Raw genomic sequence first — 19,972 nt, forward strand, 5'->3', positions numbered from 1 at the left:
AAAAAGAACAAGATTTCTCTAGCATCTTGAGGATAGCAACAAGAATTATTTCTGTGTACAACATCTTGTTTTCATTCAGCCCTAAATATTTCTGATAGTTATTTTTAATGCTGTCATGTCTGAGATTAAAGCATATGACTACATTTCAATAATTATGCCACACAGCCCTTCATGGATGCAAAATATTTCCTTGATGGCCTCAGTGAAAGGCTCAACTCGTTGTGAGAAATAAAATAGCTACAAAATTTGACTGTCTCTTGAGCCTTTGGTAACTAAATCCCCATGTGTCTGTTTTGTGTGGAGTGTTGGCTATTTTCAGCTTATTCTTGTGGCTTTCACTTTAGACCTCCAGTCAAGTTGACCCATCCTTTCAGCTTGGCATGCCTTCACTAGGCAAATAACCCACTCAAAACAATTGTTTTGTAAGTGTATTTGTGCTTCTGTCACCTGTTAAAGGTCAATGTTTACAAAATTGTTTAAGCTTTTTTTTTAAATGTGTGCAACTTCTTAATACATCTGTGTGCCTTATATACAAAGCATGTATGTCAGCAAGAAGACACACATACTCAACTATCATGAAGGCAACAGCATTAGCAAAGGGTTTTGTTTGGTTTTGTTTTAAAGAATATGCTTGGAGTGGAATTGTGGCTTTTGCATCCATCCTCTCTCTCTTCAACTGTTTGACACACACTAAAATGTCTTTAATAAAACTGTAACCCACCAGCGTGTTTGTAAGGACTAATAAAGGTAAGCTTTCTAGCAATGTTTGTGGCATAGTTACTCATATTTTTTCTCCTCAAACCACCATTATGATGGGGATGGTACATGTCTGTTATGATATAATCCAGACTGCTCTAATCTAGTTGTCTACAAGGTACCCAGATTTTGGGGGTCACTATTTCCTCTAGTATTGAGAAAAGAGACTAGATCAAGCATCCATCTCATGTAACATGGAAAATCCAGAGCCCTCCTCAAGATTTCTCTGGATGATAAACATTTTTAATTAGTCAGTTCTCCACTTACATAAATTCTGCCTGTTCTGGTGAAGTTATAATACTGATTATTTTGCTTCTTAATCCAGAATCCCAAGATTTATCTTGATTATATCCCAGGTTCTACCATTCTCTATGTCCAGTAGCTTCTGCGATCCAATTATCTCTTTAATTCATTTCTCACTACAGTGGGCAATGGTCAAATATATTCTGGGCTATTGTGTTAAGGAAAACTATCCAATATTTTGGAATAAAACACAAAAGAGGGCTATACATACTTTCAGTATCCTACTGTAATATTAATAAGCTCATCCAAAAATTATTTAATTTTTCGCTTTGCTATATATTATTAAGGGATAAGACTCAATGACAGTATATGGTGACATGTAAACTTGCAACCAGTAGAGACACAAAGAATTTTGGTAAAAATATATAGATTCATAGATGCAAACAAAGATTAGACTTTTTTGTCCAGTAGGAAGTTAACCAGACTAGTCCTCAAATTTAAAAAAGAAGAAGAAGAAGGAGGAGGAGGAGGAGGAGGAGGAGGAGGAGGAGGAGGAGGAGGAGAACAACTCAGTTCTAAAATGCTGATTGAATCCATTTTAAGATCTTGCTGAACTGCTCATTAACTTGTTAAATAACTTTGACCTTTATTCCTTCTATGAGATTTATCCCTTCCAAATTTCTATGAGTTGTGTTTTTAACTTTTGAAGATTATACTGTGATGATGATAACAATCTTTTTGCTCATTTTAATATGGTTTCCAATACTGCTGCTGGAATGATATATCTAAAAAGCAAATCTCATCATGATATCTATTCCTTGCTCATTTTTTTTTGGTCTTATTATACTTTTATCCTATTTTAGTAACTAGGATTTCTAGTACAATGTTGAAAGGAAATAGTGAGAAAGGACATCCTTGCCTTGTTGCTGATCTTAGCGGGAAATCTTCCATTATCTCATCATTAGTTATGATACCACTCTAGGTCATTTTGTAAATGTTCTTTATCAAGCTGAAGAAATTCCCTTCTATTCTTTGTTTACTGAGAGTTTTTTCATGAATGAGTGTTAGATTTTATCAAATGTTTTTTCTGCATCTGTTGAGTTGATCATGTGATTTTTCTTTTTAGCCTGTGGATGTCATGGATTACATTAATTGATTTTTGAATGTTGAACCAGGCTTGCTTACCTGGGATAAATTCCACTTGGTCAGGGTATAGAATTCTTTTTATACACTGTTGGATTATAATGTTTTCTAATACTCATCTAATGTTTTGTTGAGGATTTTTGCATCTATGTTCATGAGGAATATTGATCTTTAGTTCTCTTGTAATGCCTCTGTGTTGGGTTGATATTTGTGTAATGTTAGGCCTCAAAGAATGAGTTGGGAAGTACTTCTATATTCTGGCAGAGACTGTAGAGAATTGGTATAATGTCTTCCTTAAATGTTTGGGAGAATTCACTAGTGAACCCATGTGATCATAATGCTTTCTGTTTTGGGAAGTCATTAATTATTGATTCAATTTCTTTAATAGATATAGGCCTACTCAAATTGTCTATTTCTTGTGTGAATTTGGAAGATTCTGACTTTTAAGAAATTGGTCCGGTTCATCTTGGTCATCAAGTCTTTGGGAACGGAGTTGTTTATAATATTTTTTATTATCCTTGTAATGTCCATGTGATCCGTTGCAATGTTTCCTCTTTAATTTCTGATACTAGTGATTGTTGCCAAAAGATTCAGTAACATGTATTAGGTCCTATAAACAAATTTATTTCTGAAACGTGGTAAGATTCTAATTATTGAAGACATAGTATACATTCTTTTAACTTCTGGAGAACACTGAAATTCCTAATGGAATTTCATTATACAAGCAAGCCTCTAGATTGTTAGACATTCATGTGTACAAAAGGGTCCTACTATCTGTACCTTCTGGCCAATTGAGGTTAGGTTTCCCTGACTTTATAAGGACTCCCACAGCAGACCAAGAAAGTTTATGGAAAGCACAAAGTACATATGTAGAGCAAAGCCAGGATCAGGGCCTTTATCTGAATTAAACAGCAGGTGAAAATCCCAAGTTATTACTTCATCACCCCTATATTATATAAACCCAAAACAGGACAAATGAAACTGTATTATAAAAATCAGAGTTATGAAAATTAAGAGACATAAATAAGAAAATATGGCACCTAGGATGTAATCATATAAACCTTAGCAGATATGCCAAGAATAAAACCATTCGGCTAATATGACTTTGTGCCAATGCTCCTTTACACACTCTTCCTTTCTCTCTCCATCTCTCAGACAAATAGACATGCATACCACACACACACGCACACACACACACACTTCTGTCAAATATCAGATGTTATATACATCACAATATTGTACAAGTTGAAAAAGGTATCAAACTAGCACATTGTGAAAGTGATCTTCAGTTATTTGGATTTTTTTAATGCAGTGAGATCTAAGACTATCATTTTCCTTAATTGTTAAAGTCAGGATGCATTTAAAAGAAGGGAAGTGTTTTTAAGTTCAATAATCTATAAGCTATTTTTCAAAACTACACACACCTGAATATATATACATACAAATTATATAGCATTTGTGATCATGTTTTAATAGATAACAGATACCAGACAATTTAGTTAAAACTTCATTCAAATAGAAATACATGTTTTTCCCTGAACTCTTATATTGTGTTATGTTCCAGGAAATTAACAATAACCTTATTTTTAACAGAGGCAATAAGGAAAATTATAGAAAATCAGATACACTATAGATCTTTAAGGAGAACTACTTGGAGATAAAACATTTGACTAATGTGCCTGCAACAGTTCCAGTAACTTAATTGACTACTGTGAGATGAAATTTAATGCAAGAATTTGTTCAGCATTCTCTCCATCAGATTAGGTGCATTCATCTTCTTGGGGAAATATGTAAATGAGATTTACATACCTTCAATCTTAAATGTAATAGTATGAAAGTAGCAGTCATAGTATAATCTATATTGTATTTTTATGAATATTTTACTAAGATAGAATGGCTATAATTCCTAATGTGGATAAGATATTATTTCTTCCATTAACTCTGATTTCACATACATTAGCCCTTGAGATAAAAATGAAATAGATTCTACAACGGAAAATTTAAATCAAGTAAGAAGTGGAGTTGGTACCATTTCTTCTTTTCTTTGCTATCTTGTGCTAATTATGTTCCCTTAATTTTTTTCAAATGGTTGACAGTGGAAAAACAATTGGATAATACCCAATTTTAGTATTAAAAGTCCTTTTAGAAAACAAGAAATTATACTACTACATTTATATGGTCATATAATTTATACAATAACAAATAAAGTTAACTATTTATAAATAACTGTCTTGTATCCTATTTTGTTGCTATAATATAAATTTACATGCGCTTTTTTTTTCGGGGAACTCAGTAAGTAAGAAAGACCCATTCATAGTGGACATTTTCTGTCCATTTTCCACTATTAAAAAAAAGCAGAAAAAATCTCAAATTATTAAAAAGAGGTGACCACCACTGTGGAAAATCCCTATCCCTCCAGTAAAAATCACGCAGTGAGGGTTCCCTTTACAAGAAATATAATACAGAAGGCCTTTTGGGGTTCATGCCCAAAGTAATAGATAACAATTTTATGAGTGATAGGAATAAATGTGTAGGGACAAAAATTCAAAACTCATTTGTGAAGTGCATGGATATTAAGGCATAATGAGTTGTTAGGCCGTAAAAAAATCGGGTACATTATATTGTGCAATATGACATCCTAAGTTACTGAAATTGTACAGGACTTGGGCAATGAGATACAAAAGTAATACGCCAAGGTGTCGCAAGAACTAGATAGTTTGGTGGCAGTTGGATCAGAATTGAATGATACTAGATATTCACCATAGAGAATCTTTTCCAAAAACTAGAGGATTCACAAACCACAAAATTCACCAGGGGCCAGGTAACGACCTTGCTCCCTAAGACATGACTGCTATGTATAAACCGTACATGTATGGACATGTGTAAGACCATCCTCTGGGCACTGTGCAAGGTGTTGTGGCAAGAGGGAATTGGCCTAGCGCTTGATGAGCAAACTGCCTGGAAAATATTAGTGCTGTGATAGGATATATCCACTGATCACAGAGAATCAGTTTCTCCTATGTAAATGCAGGGCCAAAATTTGAAGTAATGACACTGGCTGTATATGATGATTAAGTTAAGGCTTGAGTTCAATTTCTCCACACTTTCTATAACATTCTGAAACCTCAAACAATCCTACAGAGTGGAAAACAGATCCTTGACAATAAAAGCCAAACTACGATGATCGGTCTTTAGTCCTCTTAATCTATACTTTCATCATCAATAAACACATTTTCTCACTCATTGTCTGAATATGCAGCTGAATTTGTAGTCAAGACAAAGCCTGTATTCACCTTGTCTTTCCAGAACTTTAGACTCCCTATATATAACTCCCTATATATATATATATAGCTATAATATAGCTCCTTAACATATTTCTCTACCTGAAACCTCCTTAGATATCTAGAACTCAACATGTCTAGAACTCCCTGGGCCTCTGATCCCAATTGCCACATATTAGGTTATACAAAGGGACCAAAGAGAAATCATAGGTTCATTATGGTCAATCCTCTTTTGTCTCTAGTCCCCAAACTGTGTTGTTTCTACCCAACACTTCTCAAATATCTCTCCCCATCCTATCACACTCCCGTGACTCATAGATTCCTTATCTTTCATCTAGAATACTTTGCTAGCTTTTCCCTTCCTCTTCATTCATCCTACATGTTTTCAGTCTCTATAATTTTTCTAATTAACAAATAAATATATCACCCCCAAGGACCTAAAAAGCCTTATGCTATCCAAAGGTTCATGAGCTCCATCAACTCCAACATGAATGTTCGTGCTCTTTACCATATCATTAAAGGCCTGTTTTAAGTGTATCCAAATTATCATTCTCATATCCAAGGTCTCCCCGCCATGAGCCAAACACATTCCCTTTCTGCATCCAGATCTCTGAGCATTCCTTTCTTTCACTGTGGTCTGGTTTCCTTCGTGTTTCTACTATGCATTCTTCAAGTTTCGGCTCAAATATCACTTGTTTATTGACAACTTTATTCTTAATTTGTGCTAAGTGTTTCTTCATTCTCTGTAGTCCCATGGTATACCAACAGCACAACCACTGCCTCACTAAACATGCTGAATTTAATTATTTTAATTACCTAACTTAGTCCTTAACACATTACATATGCCAAAATGGTTTGGAATGAGTAAACAAATAAATAGAAGAGTGAATGAATGAACAGTGCTCCAATATTGAGGATGGAATCAGGAGACCTAGATTTTAGTCACAGATTTGCTACTAACTAAATGTGTAATCTTGGAAAAGTCATTTAAATGCTGTAGGACTCAATTTTATTATCTCTGAAATGCAAGGCTTTGTTAGGTTACCTCATTTCTTAAGTCATTTGTGTCTCAATCAAAATACTGCTTTGTGGGGCGCCTGGGTGGCTCAGTCGGTTAAGCGTCCGACTTCGGCTCAGGTCACGATCTCGCGGTCCGTGGGTTCGAGCCCCGCATCGGGCTCTGTGCTGACAGCTCAGAGCCCGGAGCCTGCTTCGGATTCTCTGTCTCCCTCTCTCTCTGACCCTCCCCTGTTCATGCTCTGTCTCTCTCTGTCTCAAAAATAAATAAACGTTAAAAAAAAATTAAAACAAAAACAAAATACTGCTTTGTTCTATATCTTAAATCAGGAGACAAATGATTAGTCATAATCTCATGTCTGTATTTTTCTCCAAGCAAAGGGGTGATTCACTTACACTATATGAGTTTGAAACCTGTTGGACCAGAGAGAAATGTCATATGGTAGCAGGGAATGTTTAATTTTCACTTATTTACTGGGATGTCACCACGATTTTCTTCTCATGATCAAAGTTTGGTTTACAATATATTTCACATATTATTTACATTTATAGTCTTTCAGAAAAAGCTCCATGTTTTTCTTTTTTACATTTCTTTATAAATGCTATTCTCCTTAGGCTGAGATTTTAATCTTTGGTAATGGTGTTATCTGTACATTAAGAAGCCACATTAATTTAATTTCAACTCAGAGATGTGAACAATGAAAACAACTAATGTAGAAAATACCTAATGTGGAAAGAAAGTCACAGAAGAAACACAAGTAGATTTTTCTTAGCTGGATGCTCAGTTTTGAGACTGAGAACCCCTGTTTGCATACCTGTGGCTGCAGATTCTGCGGAAGCATCTTCCTGGCACTTGTAAAGATGTGTAAGACGTATTGTCAGATGTGATATGCTGATATGTACATAACTAACATATTTGAAAGATGTATGTGGCACTTCTATTTCTAGGAAATTTTGTGGACCTTAAATTCTGAAAACCTACTGCGATACGGCATTTAACAGTGATTATTAAATAATAAATTGAAAATTAAATTAAGAGCATGCACATACATAGACCCATTCTTACAATGAGATGAGCCTTTACAGCATGTAAGTGGAACCCACTGAGGTCAGAAAGGGAACAGAAAGAAAATCCATCAGCGAAGCTGCTAAATCCACTGAGGAAATGTAGAGAACCATGTGGAGTAAATCAATGTTTCCCAACTTTGCTACTTCATGACACATGCAAAAATTAATTTTATTTATTTGCCGTGATAAATGGTTGGCTATTTACTGGTAGAAGCAACCATCCTAAATGCTCTGGCTTGCCTAATGCAGTAGGCTGAACGCTTGTGAGCACCCAAACTGTATATGCTGAAGCCCTAATCCCCATGTGATGGCATTTGGAGGTAGGGCCTTTGGGAAGTAATTAGGTCATGGGAGTAGAGCCTTATCAAGAGTATTAAGGTCCAACAAAAGAAGAAGTCCGAGTGCTAATTAGTTCTCTTTCAGCCATGTGAAAACACAGAAAGATGATAACCTTCTATGAACCAAGAGTAGGGCCCCCACAAAAACCTGACTACGCTGGTACCCTGATCTGGTACTTCCGATCTCCACGAGAAATACATGTTGGTTGTTTGAGCTACCCATTTCATGGTATCTTGTGAGAGAAGCCAGAGCTGATTGAGACACCCAGTCCAATTCTGTCTGAATTGAGGGTTAAGGGGATCAACGGCTCGGCACACGCTAAGCCGATTAAAACACACCCACGTACCATGAAGGGCCAGCTGGGAAGCTTTAGCCAAGGGCTTTGTAGTGAAGAAGACTAGAGTCAACCCTGGCCCTTTGAAGTTGCCGGGAGCTAAGAAACAGACAAAAGCTCATAAAGCTGGAGCCAAGAAGAACACTATTCAAGAGAACAAAATGCACTGTTTTTGAAAAACCAGCATAAAAACCATTGTGTGTTTAGACCTCAGATATAAATGGAAGTAAAATTCCTTGACAATTAAATATGTGTGTGTGTGTGTGTGTGTGTGTGTGTGTGTGCGCGCGCTTGACTGTCTACACTATCTGGCCAGTCCTTTAGACCAAGCTGAAAACTACATTTGAAACCACACAGGCACAAAATGAGAGCAAAATTATATCCGCTTGGGGTAACACAGACTTAACCTCAGCCTCAGAGAAATCACACAAGTGACCTTCTACCAAATATTAGTTCACAATCAAAATTCAAAACATATCCTAAGCTAGTGTGAGCAGAAACAATCACCAAGCATCTGAAACAGACTCACAAAGACTTCAAAATGGATGTTACTAAAAACAGAACATAAGACAAATACATTTAATAAGATTTAAATAAAAGAGGAGATTGGAAACATGACACTATCCAAACTGTCCGGGGAAAAAAAATTCGTAAAATTTATAGACCCTGAACTTAAACTCCAAGAGAAAGACTAAGGAGAAGATTATGTACGGGTGAAATAGCAATTAAATAGGAATGCAAATCTGAAGTCCTCATCTCAAATGAAACAAAGACAAGAAAATGGAAACATGAAACAGTTTGAGAAAGAAAGTGATAGAGTGGCAACAGTTAATCAAAATTCCAGGTGAAAGAAGAGTTAAATAAAAATAAATACCATCAGTGTTAAACACACCCACACAAACAGAAGACGTTAAAAGGACCTGCAGTAATTACAGATTACTTAATAAATAATAATATAATGAATTCTCAACAGCAACAGCAGAATCCTGAAATGAGTGGAATGACATCTTCGAACCCCGAGAGAAAATAGTGGTCAACCCAGAATTGCATGCCACTGAAACTGCCATCAAAAATGAGTGAAGGGAGGGAAGGAAAAATAAGATAAAAACAGAGAGGGAAGCAAAGCATAAGAAGCTCTTAAACACGGACAACAAACTGAGGGTTGCTGGAGGGGCGGTGGGTGAGGGGATGGGTTAAATGGGTGATGGGCATTAAGGAAAGCACTTATTGGGATGAGCACTGGGGGGTTATACATAAGTGATGAATCATTGGGCTCTACTCCTAAAGCCATGACTACACTGTATATTAACAAACTTGAATTTAAATTAAAAAAAATCATAACAAAAAAATTTTAATGAGTGCTTATTAAAGACATTTTAAGGTAAAATGTAAGTTTATCATCTAAAGACCCCTGCTATGGAATACTAAAAGCTGTTTTCTAGGAACAAGTCAAATGATCCTAGAAGAAAAATCTGAGATGTGAGAAGAAACATAAAGAAAATGCTACAGGGAGGATAACTATTACAAAACAATAAAAGCAATAAGGTCAAATTTTGATGTAAAAATATCAAAATAGAAAGCACTTGAAAACAACTTCATGTAAGTGATTAGAAGGGAAATGGGGGTTAAATGATTTTAAATTGTATGTAATATTCAGAATATATCAAATTAAACATAATACATGCACAGTAAAATTCTAAAGTCTAAATTCAGTGTATATTTTCCAAAGAGGTAGGGATAAAAACTGTGTAAAATAAAATTTAAAAATCCTTTTGTTAGGGGTGTCTGGGTGGCTCATTCAGTTAAGTGTCTGACTCTTGATTTCAGCTCAGGTTATGATCTCACGGTTCATGAGACAGAACCCCACGTCAGACTCTGAGCTGACAGCATGGAGCCTGCTTGGGATTCTTTCTCTTCCTCTCTCTACCCCTCCCCCCCTTGCTCGTGCTCTCTCTCTCTCTCTCTCTCTCTCTCTCTCTCTCTGTCTCTCACCCAAAATAAGTAAACTTAAAAATCATTTTTTTTTAAATAAAAGGCTAAGCAAAAGGCAAAACAAATCCTTTTACTCTTACAGATCTGGGAGATCTTATGATTCCATCCCATTAGGATAAAGAGAATATGTAGAATTCAAGCTGGGAAATACTTCCCAACGCAAAGAGGGACATTTCACAATGGTAAAGGCTGATTTAATCAAGAAAACATAACAGTCCTAAGTGTACGTGCACCTAATTAAATAAAGCAAAAATGGAACAGAGCCGAAAGGAGAAAGGATAGGCAAATCACAATATTAGTTGGGAATGATACCACTTCTCTTCTCTTCTAGTATTGATAGAACAAGTTTAAGGATATAAAAGACTTGAACTCATTATCAAGCAAGTTGACCTAGTTAACATTCATAGAACAGTGCACCAAACAAGAGCAGAATACACATTATTTTCAAGGGCATTTGGAAGGGTCACCAAGTAGGACCATATGCAGGGCCATGAAAAAATTTAAAGAAAGGAGATCATACAGAGTATATTCTCTCAGCACAACAGAATTAAATTAGAAGTCAGGAACAAATATATATCTGGAGAATCCACCAAATGTCTGAAATTAAAAAAAATGCTTATAAATAAGCCATGGGTCTAAAAGGAAACACAAGGGTCATTTCGAATATATTGGAATTGGATGAAAATGAAAACAGCTCTTCAAAATTGATGGGCTGCAGCTAAAGCAGAGTAGGTATATATATACCTTTAAGTGCTTACATTAGAAAATTTTGGAAGGTCTAAAAGCAATTGTCTAAGTTTCTACTATAAGAAGCTACGAAAAGCAATTTAACTTATAGAAAGTAAAGGAAGAGAGATAATAAAGAGAAGCCAGCGAAAGAAAAAAGAAGTGAAAAAGATTGGTGAAACAAAAAGCTCTTTCTTTGAAAGTATCAGTAAAATTGATAGTCGCCATTTACATTTATTGAAAAAAGTAAAAATGAGATGCAAATTACTAACATGAGAAATGAAAGAGGGGCTACCCCTGTGTGCTGTGCAGACATTAAGAAGATAATTGGTTGGGGGCGCCTGGGTGGCTCAGTCGTTTGAGCACCTGACTTCAGTTCAGGTCATGATCTCGCGGTTTATGAGTTTTAGCCCCCATCGGGATCCCCATTGTCAGTACAGAGCCTGCTTCGGATGGTCTCTCTCTGCCCCTCCCTGACTCACCCTTTCTCTCCTTCTCTCAAAAATAAACAAACATTTTTAAAAAGGTGTTTTTTTTAAAGAATATAATAGGATTTAGGGGAGTATGGAAGACTCAGTCAGTTAAGCATCCCAATCTTGATTTCAGCTCAGATCATGATCTCACGGTTGTGAGATCCAGCCCCACATCAGGCTCCATGCACAACAGGCTCCACGCTTAGCATGGAGTCTGCTTGAGATTCTCCCTCTTTCTTTCTCTCCCTCTCTGCCCCCGCCCCCCTGCTTGCATAGGCAGGCCCACTTGTGCTCTCTCTCAAAACAAAAAAACAAAACAACAACAACAACAAAAAAAGATAATAGGGTTTATCTGAATACTTAAATCCTATTCACAAAAAAGATCCTAAGACAAAATTAGGTGATGAATCCTATCATACTTAGAGGGAAAAAAGACTATCAATCCAATATTTCCATCAAAAAGAAAAAGAGGAAGTGTATTTTATGAAATCAGTATTACTATAATGCCAAAAAATTAATAGATCAATATTGCTCATGAACACGGCACAATATTCTTTGATAAATTAGTGAATAAAACCCAGTGATATATATATAATAATGAACATGTTGATGCCAGGATGCACGGAATTTCTCTGAATGTTAACATAAATGGCCATACACACAAAATAATGGGGGAATAAAAAGCACAAAATCTTAATAGATTCAGGAAAATATCTTACACGTATCAGGGCAAGAGCTAGATGACACAGCTGGTGACAGGCTCTATTCTCTTCCAACTCACCACAATGCCATGGGCTCTCATTTCTTTTGTCCCTTTGCCTCTGCAAATCAGGACGCTTCCATGGCAGCTACAGAAATACATATTTGAACTGGAAAGCATCTGCTGGTAAGGTGGTACAAAGGGAGTCTAGAAAACACATTTCCCTCCAGCAAACCAGCTTCTACCAGTGGACTGTATCTTACCATCATCAGCATCATCATAAAGTGCATCTAGGAAATCAGAGTGGAGAAATCTCTTCTGTTCAATGAGGCTTTGGGAAATTCAAAACTATTAAATGTCTTTCAATGAATGTAATACATATTATTAAAGCTTCCATGTAATTTTAGTTCCAGATACAGAGGTGACTTCCATACAATATAAATTCTAGTGCTTGGTCTCCAGGAATCTTAATTTTGGTGTGAAAACATCATACACATTCAATAATTAAATGATTAATGTTTTCTAATGAGCTATGTAATGGGTGGTAGGGAAAGATAGTGTCAATTAATCAAATTAAGTTTTTAAATCTGTATATCACGTTTATTTTACCATGAAATCCCCGATGATTCATAGGTTAACAAAACAGGGAAAAATGTAAATTAAATTGCATTGGGATTTTATTACTGGCAATTACCAATAATGTCATAAAACTGAGCAAATCCATGCTCAAAGAATATTTAAAAATGTACTAAAAATAAACTATATATTAATTTTATAAACTTTGGGTTTATTAATTTGTCTGTAGACTGTTGACAGCACTAAAAAAAAAAAACCCTCAGAAATCACAATCTACTATTTCTTCAAATCACATTTAAACTATACCCGCTACTTTCTTTGAACATAACTGCTCACAGTAACAAACCTGGCCCTAATTCAACAAGAGTCAAGTGATGAATGGTAATTATTAATATCAATAACAAAACAATAATTATGACTAACACTTATAAAGAATTTACCAATTAGGGGTGCCTCCATGGCTCAGTCAGTTAAGCGTCCAACTTTAGCTCAGGTCATGATCTCACAGCTCATGAGTTCGAGCCCCATGTTGGGCTCTGTGCTGACAGCTCGCAGCTTGGAGCCTGTTTCAGATTCTGTTTCTCCCTCTCTCTCTCTCTGCCCTTCCTCCACTCATACTCTCTCTTTCTCTCTCTCTCTCTCTCTCTCTCAAGTATAAATGCATATAAAAAGTTTTTTTTAAAGAATTTACAAATTGCTAGTCATTCTTATAAATGCTTTACATATCTTATTCAAGCTTTACAGCACCATGGGGTTGATTTGCTTAGTCGCCCCATTTTACAGGTGAAAAATATTATGAACAGGGGTAGAGTGCCTTGTTCAGGGCCACACAGCTAGTAAGGAGCACAGCTGTGAGAGGTGAATCCAAGTAATGTGGTTCAAAAATCCATATTCTTTTTTTTAAAAATATTTATTTATTTATTTTGAGAGACAAAGATTGGGGAAAGGGCAGAGAGAGAGGGAGAGAGAGAGCATCCCAAGTGTAGGCTTACAGAACCCCCCACACGGCTCAGTCTCACAAACTGTGAGATCACGACCTGAGCCAAAATCAAGAATCAGATGCTTTCACCGACTGAGCCACCCATGTGCCCACCCATATGCCTCCGAAAATCCATATTCTTTTTTTTTCAGTTTGTATATTTATTTTGAGACAGAGACAGAGAGAGAGAGAGAGAGAGAGAGAGAGAGAAGATCATGCAAATTGGGGAGGGACAGTGAGAGAAGGAGAGAGAGAATCCCAAGTAGGCTCCGCACCAGCAGTGTGGAGACCAATCTGGGGCGTGAATTCACAAACTGTGAGATCACGACCTGAGCCAAAACCAAGAGTCAGACATTAAACCAAGTGAGCCACCCAGGAGCCCCTGAAAATCCATATTCTTAAACACAATGCATACTGCTGCTTGCCTGTCATTAAATGTGTCTTCATAAAAATTTTTTAGTTCAGGAACATATACTTGTTAATGTTTACTTAATGGATAAAAACCACCAATATATCTTTTAATTTTTCCTTATTTTTTTTAAATAAAATATCAAACCACCTTTTTTGTTTTTTTGAAATGGCCCTAAGCTTTCTCTCCATTTTACGAACATTAATTAACAAGTTATATGGAGATAGCCAAAAAAATTAAACTGCTTGAAAAATGTTTTGAACTCCAACATTTTGCCTAGTTTTGTTTATGCCTCAACATATTTGGCAACAATATGTTAAACTGTATTTTTAAATTTTTTTAATGTTAACTTATTTTTGAGAAACAGAGAGAGAGCGAGAGTGAGCATGAGCAGGAGAGGTGCAGAGACAGAGGGAGACAACAGAATATGAAGCAGGTCCAAGGCTCTGAGCTGTCAGCACAGAGCCCAACACAGGATTTGAACCCACGGACCACGAGATCATGACCTGAACCAAAGTCAGCCACTTAACCAAGTGACCCACCCAGGTGCCCCAATATGTTATACTTTTTAACTTACCATTTTGTACTAACAGAGAATCATGTTGCAAGAATTGTAGAATATGTTTTATGTATCTTACTATGCCAATCTTCTCCTTAGATTTAATAACATTTGAAAAGAGAGTCCCTCTTCTATTTCTATGTAGTTTTCTTCTTGATAGATCAAGTTAGTACATTCTCTTCATAAGAATGACATGAATTCCTCCCTTTTAAAATACTGTCCCTTGAATGGGATAATACATCAACTCCTTGGCTTTAGAACCTTTTTATTCTCAATTGTTCGAACAGTGCCCCACATCAAAGAATATCCAGCAAGCTGCTGTAGGAAAAGTAAGGTTATGGTGTCTGGAGACCTCTCTTTTGACGTTCTTTTGCCACCACATGTAATTGCTTCTTGAGGGGCTCCTCAGATAAGCAGAAACTCAGTGCAATACAACCTGAAAATCCTTGTATTAACTGCAGAATCATTGGCCCAGATTAATTTGGGGTAGGAATCTGATGAAATAAAATATTTCACACTTACAAGTTGAAGGGCATGAGGATAGGGAAAAGAAAGAGACCTTCTTTAAGCACTTTGAAGAATTTTCCAGGGAAACCATGAAAGCCTGAAGATTTCACTTTACAGAGCTTTGTAATTATTAACTCAAGTCCTTTAATGGTTATAGTGCTGACTATTCAGGTTTTCTATTTCATACTGGTTGACTTTTGGTAGTTTATGGTATTCAAGGAATTGACTTCTGTCCCTTCTTATAATAAGGAAATGAAATTTCTGACATCTATACCAATGATTCTCAGCCACATCATGTATCAAAATAACCAATGTATCCTTTAAAAAAACACAGTTAGCCAGGCTGGGCTTCAGGCCTTCCAACTTAATAAGGGGATATGAGGAAAGGGTCAGTGTGTCTGTATTTTTATAAGGTTTTGCAGGTTATTTTGTCATGTCAACATAGTTCCAACTATTATCATAAAGTCCAAAATACTTTTCTATGATAACAGCCTTCTCTTCTCCCAACAGCCCCTTCTCTCACCATCACAGTAAAATTCTTTCTCTGTAATAAACATTATACTAGATCAAACTGCACCCTCCTATATCTATCTATGCCAGCTGCCTTATTTCTTATTCTTCTCAAGTTACTATTGATGAACTTCCCCTTGGCATATACTGAGAAACATTACTCAAACACCTGAAACATTAAAGTCACCTATTATACCTACTTCTGGGAATTCTGAATGTATGCCAGGGGAAGACACTATCAGGCCCAGAACTAAGGGAAACGATGTTGCTATTGAACTGATTATCGATTACAGCTATGGATGCTATATCTTACCATAATTTTATTTTCCCTTCGGTCAAAAAGAGGCTTATGATAACAAAGTGTGGAATACTATAGGGCATGAATTTCTTGTGGTGACTCTTACTTTACAATATACGATTTTATAGCACAGCCCTGTTTGCCCCACGTATTGTACTCTGCTTCTGTTGTATAATTTTTGGCTGGATACAGGGCTACCCAAAAAAAAAAGTCCATTTCCCAGAAACCTTTAGTGTGATCATGTGACTAGGTTCTCACCAATGTCAGGTAACCCCAAATGTGCTGTTGCAACTTCCAAAAATGTTCCTTAAAGTATATTCTTTATCTCTTCATCCGTCATTTTCACCACTTCTCCAACCACCTCACGACCACCATCTTGGATCATGAAGACTGAGGACTATGAACAATTGCCTTAAATGGAGAGCAGTGACTTGGAAGAAACTTGGGTCCCTACTCCCTTGGTTGAAAACTCCCTCTCACTCCCTCTCCTTCTCTCTATAAAAGTATGTATATATGTGTGTGCATATATACTTAAATACACATATTATGTACGTGCTTCTTCAAATCACTGACGAAATAATATATGATACAAAATAAAAGCTTATAACTGTCTCAAAAAATCGCACAGAACTTCAGAAATGCTAACTACGTTGGTGACAGCTTATAGAAAACAGCTGACACCATCTGTGCTACTGGGCTTCGTACCAATTGTGAAATCTCTAATGTGAACATTTATCATGAAAAATATCACATTAGAATTTTTAATTTATCTGAAATAAACTATAGCATTAATATAAATTGAAATCTCAGTTATATGCCCCAGCAAGATTATACAATATAATTTCTAGTGTATTAAAATGTTCTCTATATTACAAGAAAATGGATTTCTACATCAGTACTTTATTGTACTATGCATGCAGTCTATCGAAAGCGTGTAAAAAATAGTAGTGTGTGCTTATATATGCAGTCTGAGTCATTGAAAACACTTAAAAAGTAGCTAACGCATGCACATGTTTAAATGAGCTTTCTTTGAAAAGGCAATAAAGATGTCAAAATTAAAGTCCCTTCACAAATAGCTTCTCAATTTACCAGTATAAACAATAATTTATGCTAAGTGAGCAGTAAAGAACTGCATTTCATTCAGTTCAATCGCTTTTGCACCGTCCAACATGAAGAAGAAACATGCTGGTCACAAATTGTTTCGAACTAATAAATGTGTTTTCTTGAATATTCAGTGCAAATCTGACAGACGATTCCAAGTTTTCTATTTCCATGCTGAACTATATTCTTACTCTGATGCCTGGGTCACAGCCACAAAACAGTGCAAAAAAACTTCCAAAGCCCCCTGGCTTACTGACCTTTGAAATTTTTAGGAAAACACTGTGAATGATGTTCAGCCCACGGATCCAAGGGCAATTCAAAGTGAGGAACAGTACATACAAAAGCGTGAGAGGGGCTCCAGTTCAGATGGCCGTGGAGGAGATTCCTGAACTCACCTCCTCCCACAAACACAGTGAAAAGGCAGCTACATATGGTACAGCTTCCTCTGAAGAAAACGTAAAAATTGGCATTGCAACTCCTTTGTATCAGTGAACAAGAGAAGGCCCGCATTAAAGCAGATGGTAACACTGAGGACCGGAGAGGTGAAACCTGTGCTGGAAGCCACACCCTGAACGCAAAGCTCCATGAGAGCAGAGTCTGTTTTACATTCCACTGTGTCCCCAGGGCCTACAGTCGAAACTGCCTCATGAAGTAGGAGCTCAATAAACCACTGTTGGGGAGGTGGTTCAAAATGGGGTCATAGGAAGATCCTGAAATGACCTCCTCCCATAGACACGTGTACAGCTACTTACAGAAACCATTCCCTCTGAGAACGAGCTGACCAGCTCCTCCACAAAAGTGGACAAAAGGGCCACAATCAGACAGAGAAGAGGCACAGACATCACCTCACCAAATCCCCACCCTCGGCACAGATTGCCACAAGTGTGAGGGATCTTCGAATATGGAACTTCTCCCTTTGCAACAAGGGGTTTGTGTTCCACGTCAGGCACCCACAGCCTCGAAACCTGCGTGACAAACACAAGCCTCCAAAATGTCCGGCATTTGAAAAGCAACTGGACTTAACATCCGGGAGATCTACAGGTCTGTGAAGAATGGAGATTCTGCTCCTAAACGGTTACACGCAGATTCACCAGCCTCAAGACCCAGTGCAAAAGCAGTAGTTTGAAAAGAATCTGAATCATACGCGAAGGAAACTCATTCACGAATCTTAAAGAGACTGCAAGAGGGGCAAAGAACTCCTGGAACACTACCCAGGGAAAGAGATGCTTGCAGGCACCATTTTTATGTTCTCCCTTGATCTGGTCAGTGCTGCCACTGCCAAGCACAATTTTTGCACATTCTCTCCAGCTAGTGCCTGCCGCCTTTCCCCACCCCCTCCGCCCTGTGCCCAGGTGCCGTGGCCCTGCCAGAGGCAATCCGTGAGCACCACATCCCCATGTCCTACTTCCACAGCCCCAAGCACCCCACTCCCCCACACTGCCCCACCAGAGGCAGTAGGTGAGTGCTTCACCCCCACCACTCACACAGACCTGCCAGAGGCAGCAGGCAAACACTCTGTCTACCCACTGCCCTTGCGGCACCCCAAAGCCACCCCATGCAGGGCCCACCCAAGGGCTAACCCCTTGAGCACCAGCTTGTAGTGGACAGGTGTGATTGCATTTCTGTACCCAAGGGGTCTGAGTCAATCAGCGAGACAGTATGAGGGACAACCAAGGAAAAGATCAAATAGTAAGTTACAGCTCTCACAACAAGGCCACCTATTCGGGAATGGGAAAGAGAGATATCATACAGAGAAATGAACACAGAGTCAACCAAAATGAGGAACTGGGAACACGTTACAAATAAAAGAATATGATGAATCCCCAGGAAAAAAAAAACTGTATTGAAATGGAGAGAAGTAATTTACTTGATAATGATACAGAATTCAAAGTAATTGTTATAAAGAATGTTCACTGAGAAGGATGGTTGAATGCAGAGAAAACTTCAGCAAAGAGACAGCAAACATGAAGAAGTACCAGACAGAAATGACAGAGTTTAAAGTATATATAATAGCTGAACTGAAAAATACATGGGCGGAATTCAACAGCAGACTAGATGAAGCACAAGACGGATCAGTGATTTGGAATTCAGGGCTGTGGAACTCACCCAAATGAGGTACAAAACAATAAAAATAAAACTTTTAAAAGGTGAAGACAGCTTACGGGATTTATAGAACAACATCAAATGAAATAACACTCATACTACAGGGCTCCCAGAAGGATACATGAAAAGAAAGCAGGGTGGGGGGGTCCACTTTCTTCCCAAGTGCACATAGAACATTCGCCAGAACATATCACATGCTTATCACAAAACAAGTTCTAATAAATTAGAGATTTTTAAAACTTTTTTTTAATGTTTATTTATTTTTGAGAGACAGAGAACAAGCAGGGGAGGGGCAGAGAGATGGAGAGACACAGAATCTGAAACAGAAACATATTTGCAGAAATGATGGCCAAAAATTTCCCTAACCTGGGGAAGAAAACAGACATTCAGTTCCCGGAAGCCTATGGAGTTTCAAATAGTAAGAACCAAAAGAAACTCTTAACACACATTATAATTAAAATGTCAAAAGTTGGGGCGCCTGGGTGGCGCAGTCGGTTGGGCGTCCGACTTCAGCCAGGTCACGATCTCGCGGTCTGAGTTCGAGCCCCGCATCAGGCTCTGGGCTGATGGCTCGGAGCCTGGAGCCTGTTTCCGATTCTGTGTCTCCCTCTCTCTCTGCCCCTCCCCCGTTCATGCTCTGTCTCTCTCTGTCCCAAAAATAAAAAAAATTTAAAAAAAAAAAAATAAAAAATAAAATGTCAAAAGTTAAAAAGAGAAATTCTTTTAAAAAGCAAGAGAAAACAACTTGTTACATACAAGGAAACACCATAAGGTTATCAACAGATTTCTCAGCAGAAATTGTGCAGGCCAGAAGGGAGAAACATGATATATTCAAAGCGCTGACAAGAAAAAACTTGC

General features: G+C 37.4%; 1 protein-coding gene across 3 annotated transcripts in view; it reads right to left on the reverse strand.

The window, feature by feature from the left end:
- MALRD1 (MAM and LDL receptor class A domain containing 1) overlaps positions 1-19,972 on the reverse strand; it is an 824,069-nt gene that overhangs the window by 381,920 nt on the left and 422,177 nt on the right. The gene's annotated exons all lie outside the window — the stretch shown is intronic.

The sequence above is a fragment of the Neofelis nebulosa genome, chromosome 8 (assembly GCF_028018385.1).
Source record: "Neofelis nebulosa isolate mNeoNeb1 chromosome 8, mNeoNeb1.pri, whole genome shotgun sequence".
Taxonomy (NCBI): domain Eukaryota; kingdom Metazoa; phylum Chordata; class Mammalia; order Carnivora; family Felidae; genus Neofelis; species Neofelis nebulosa.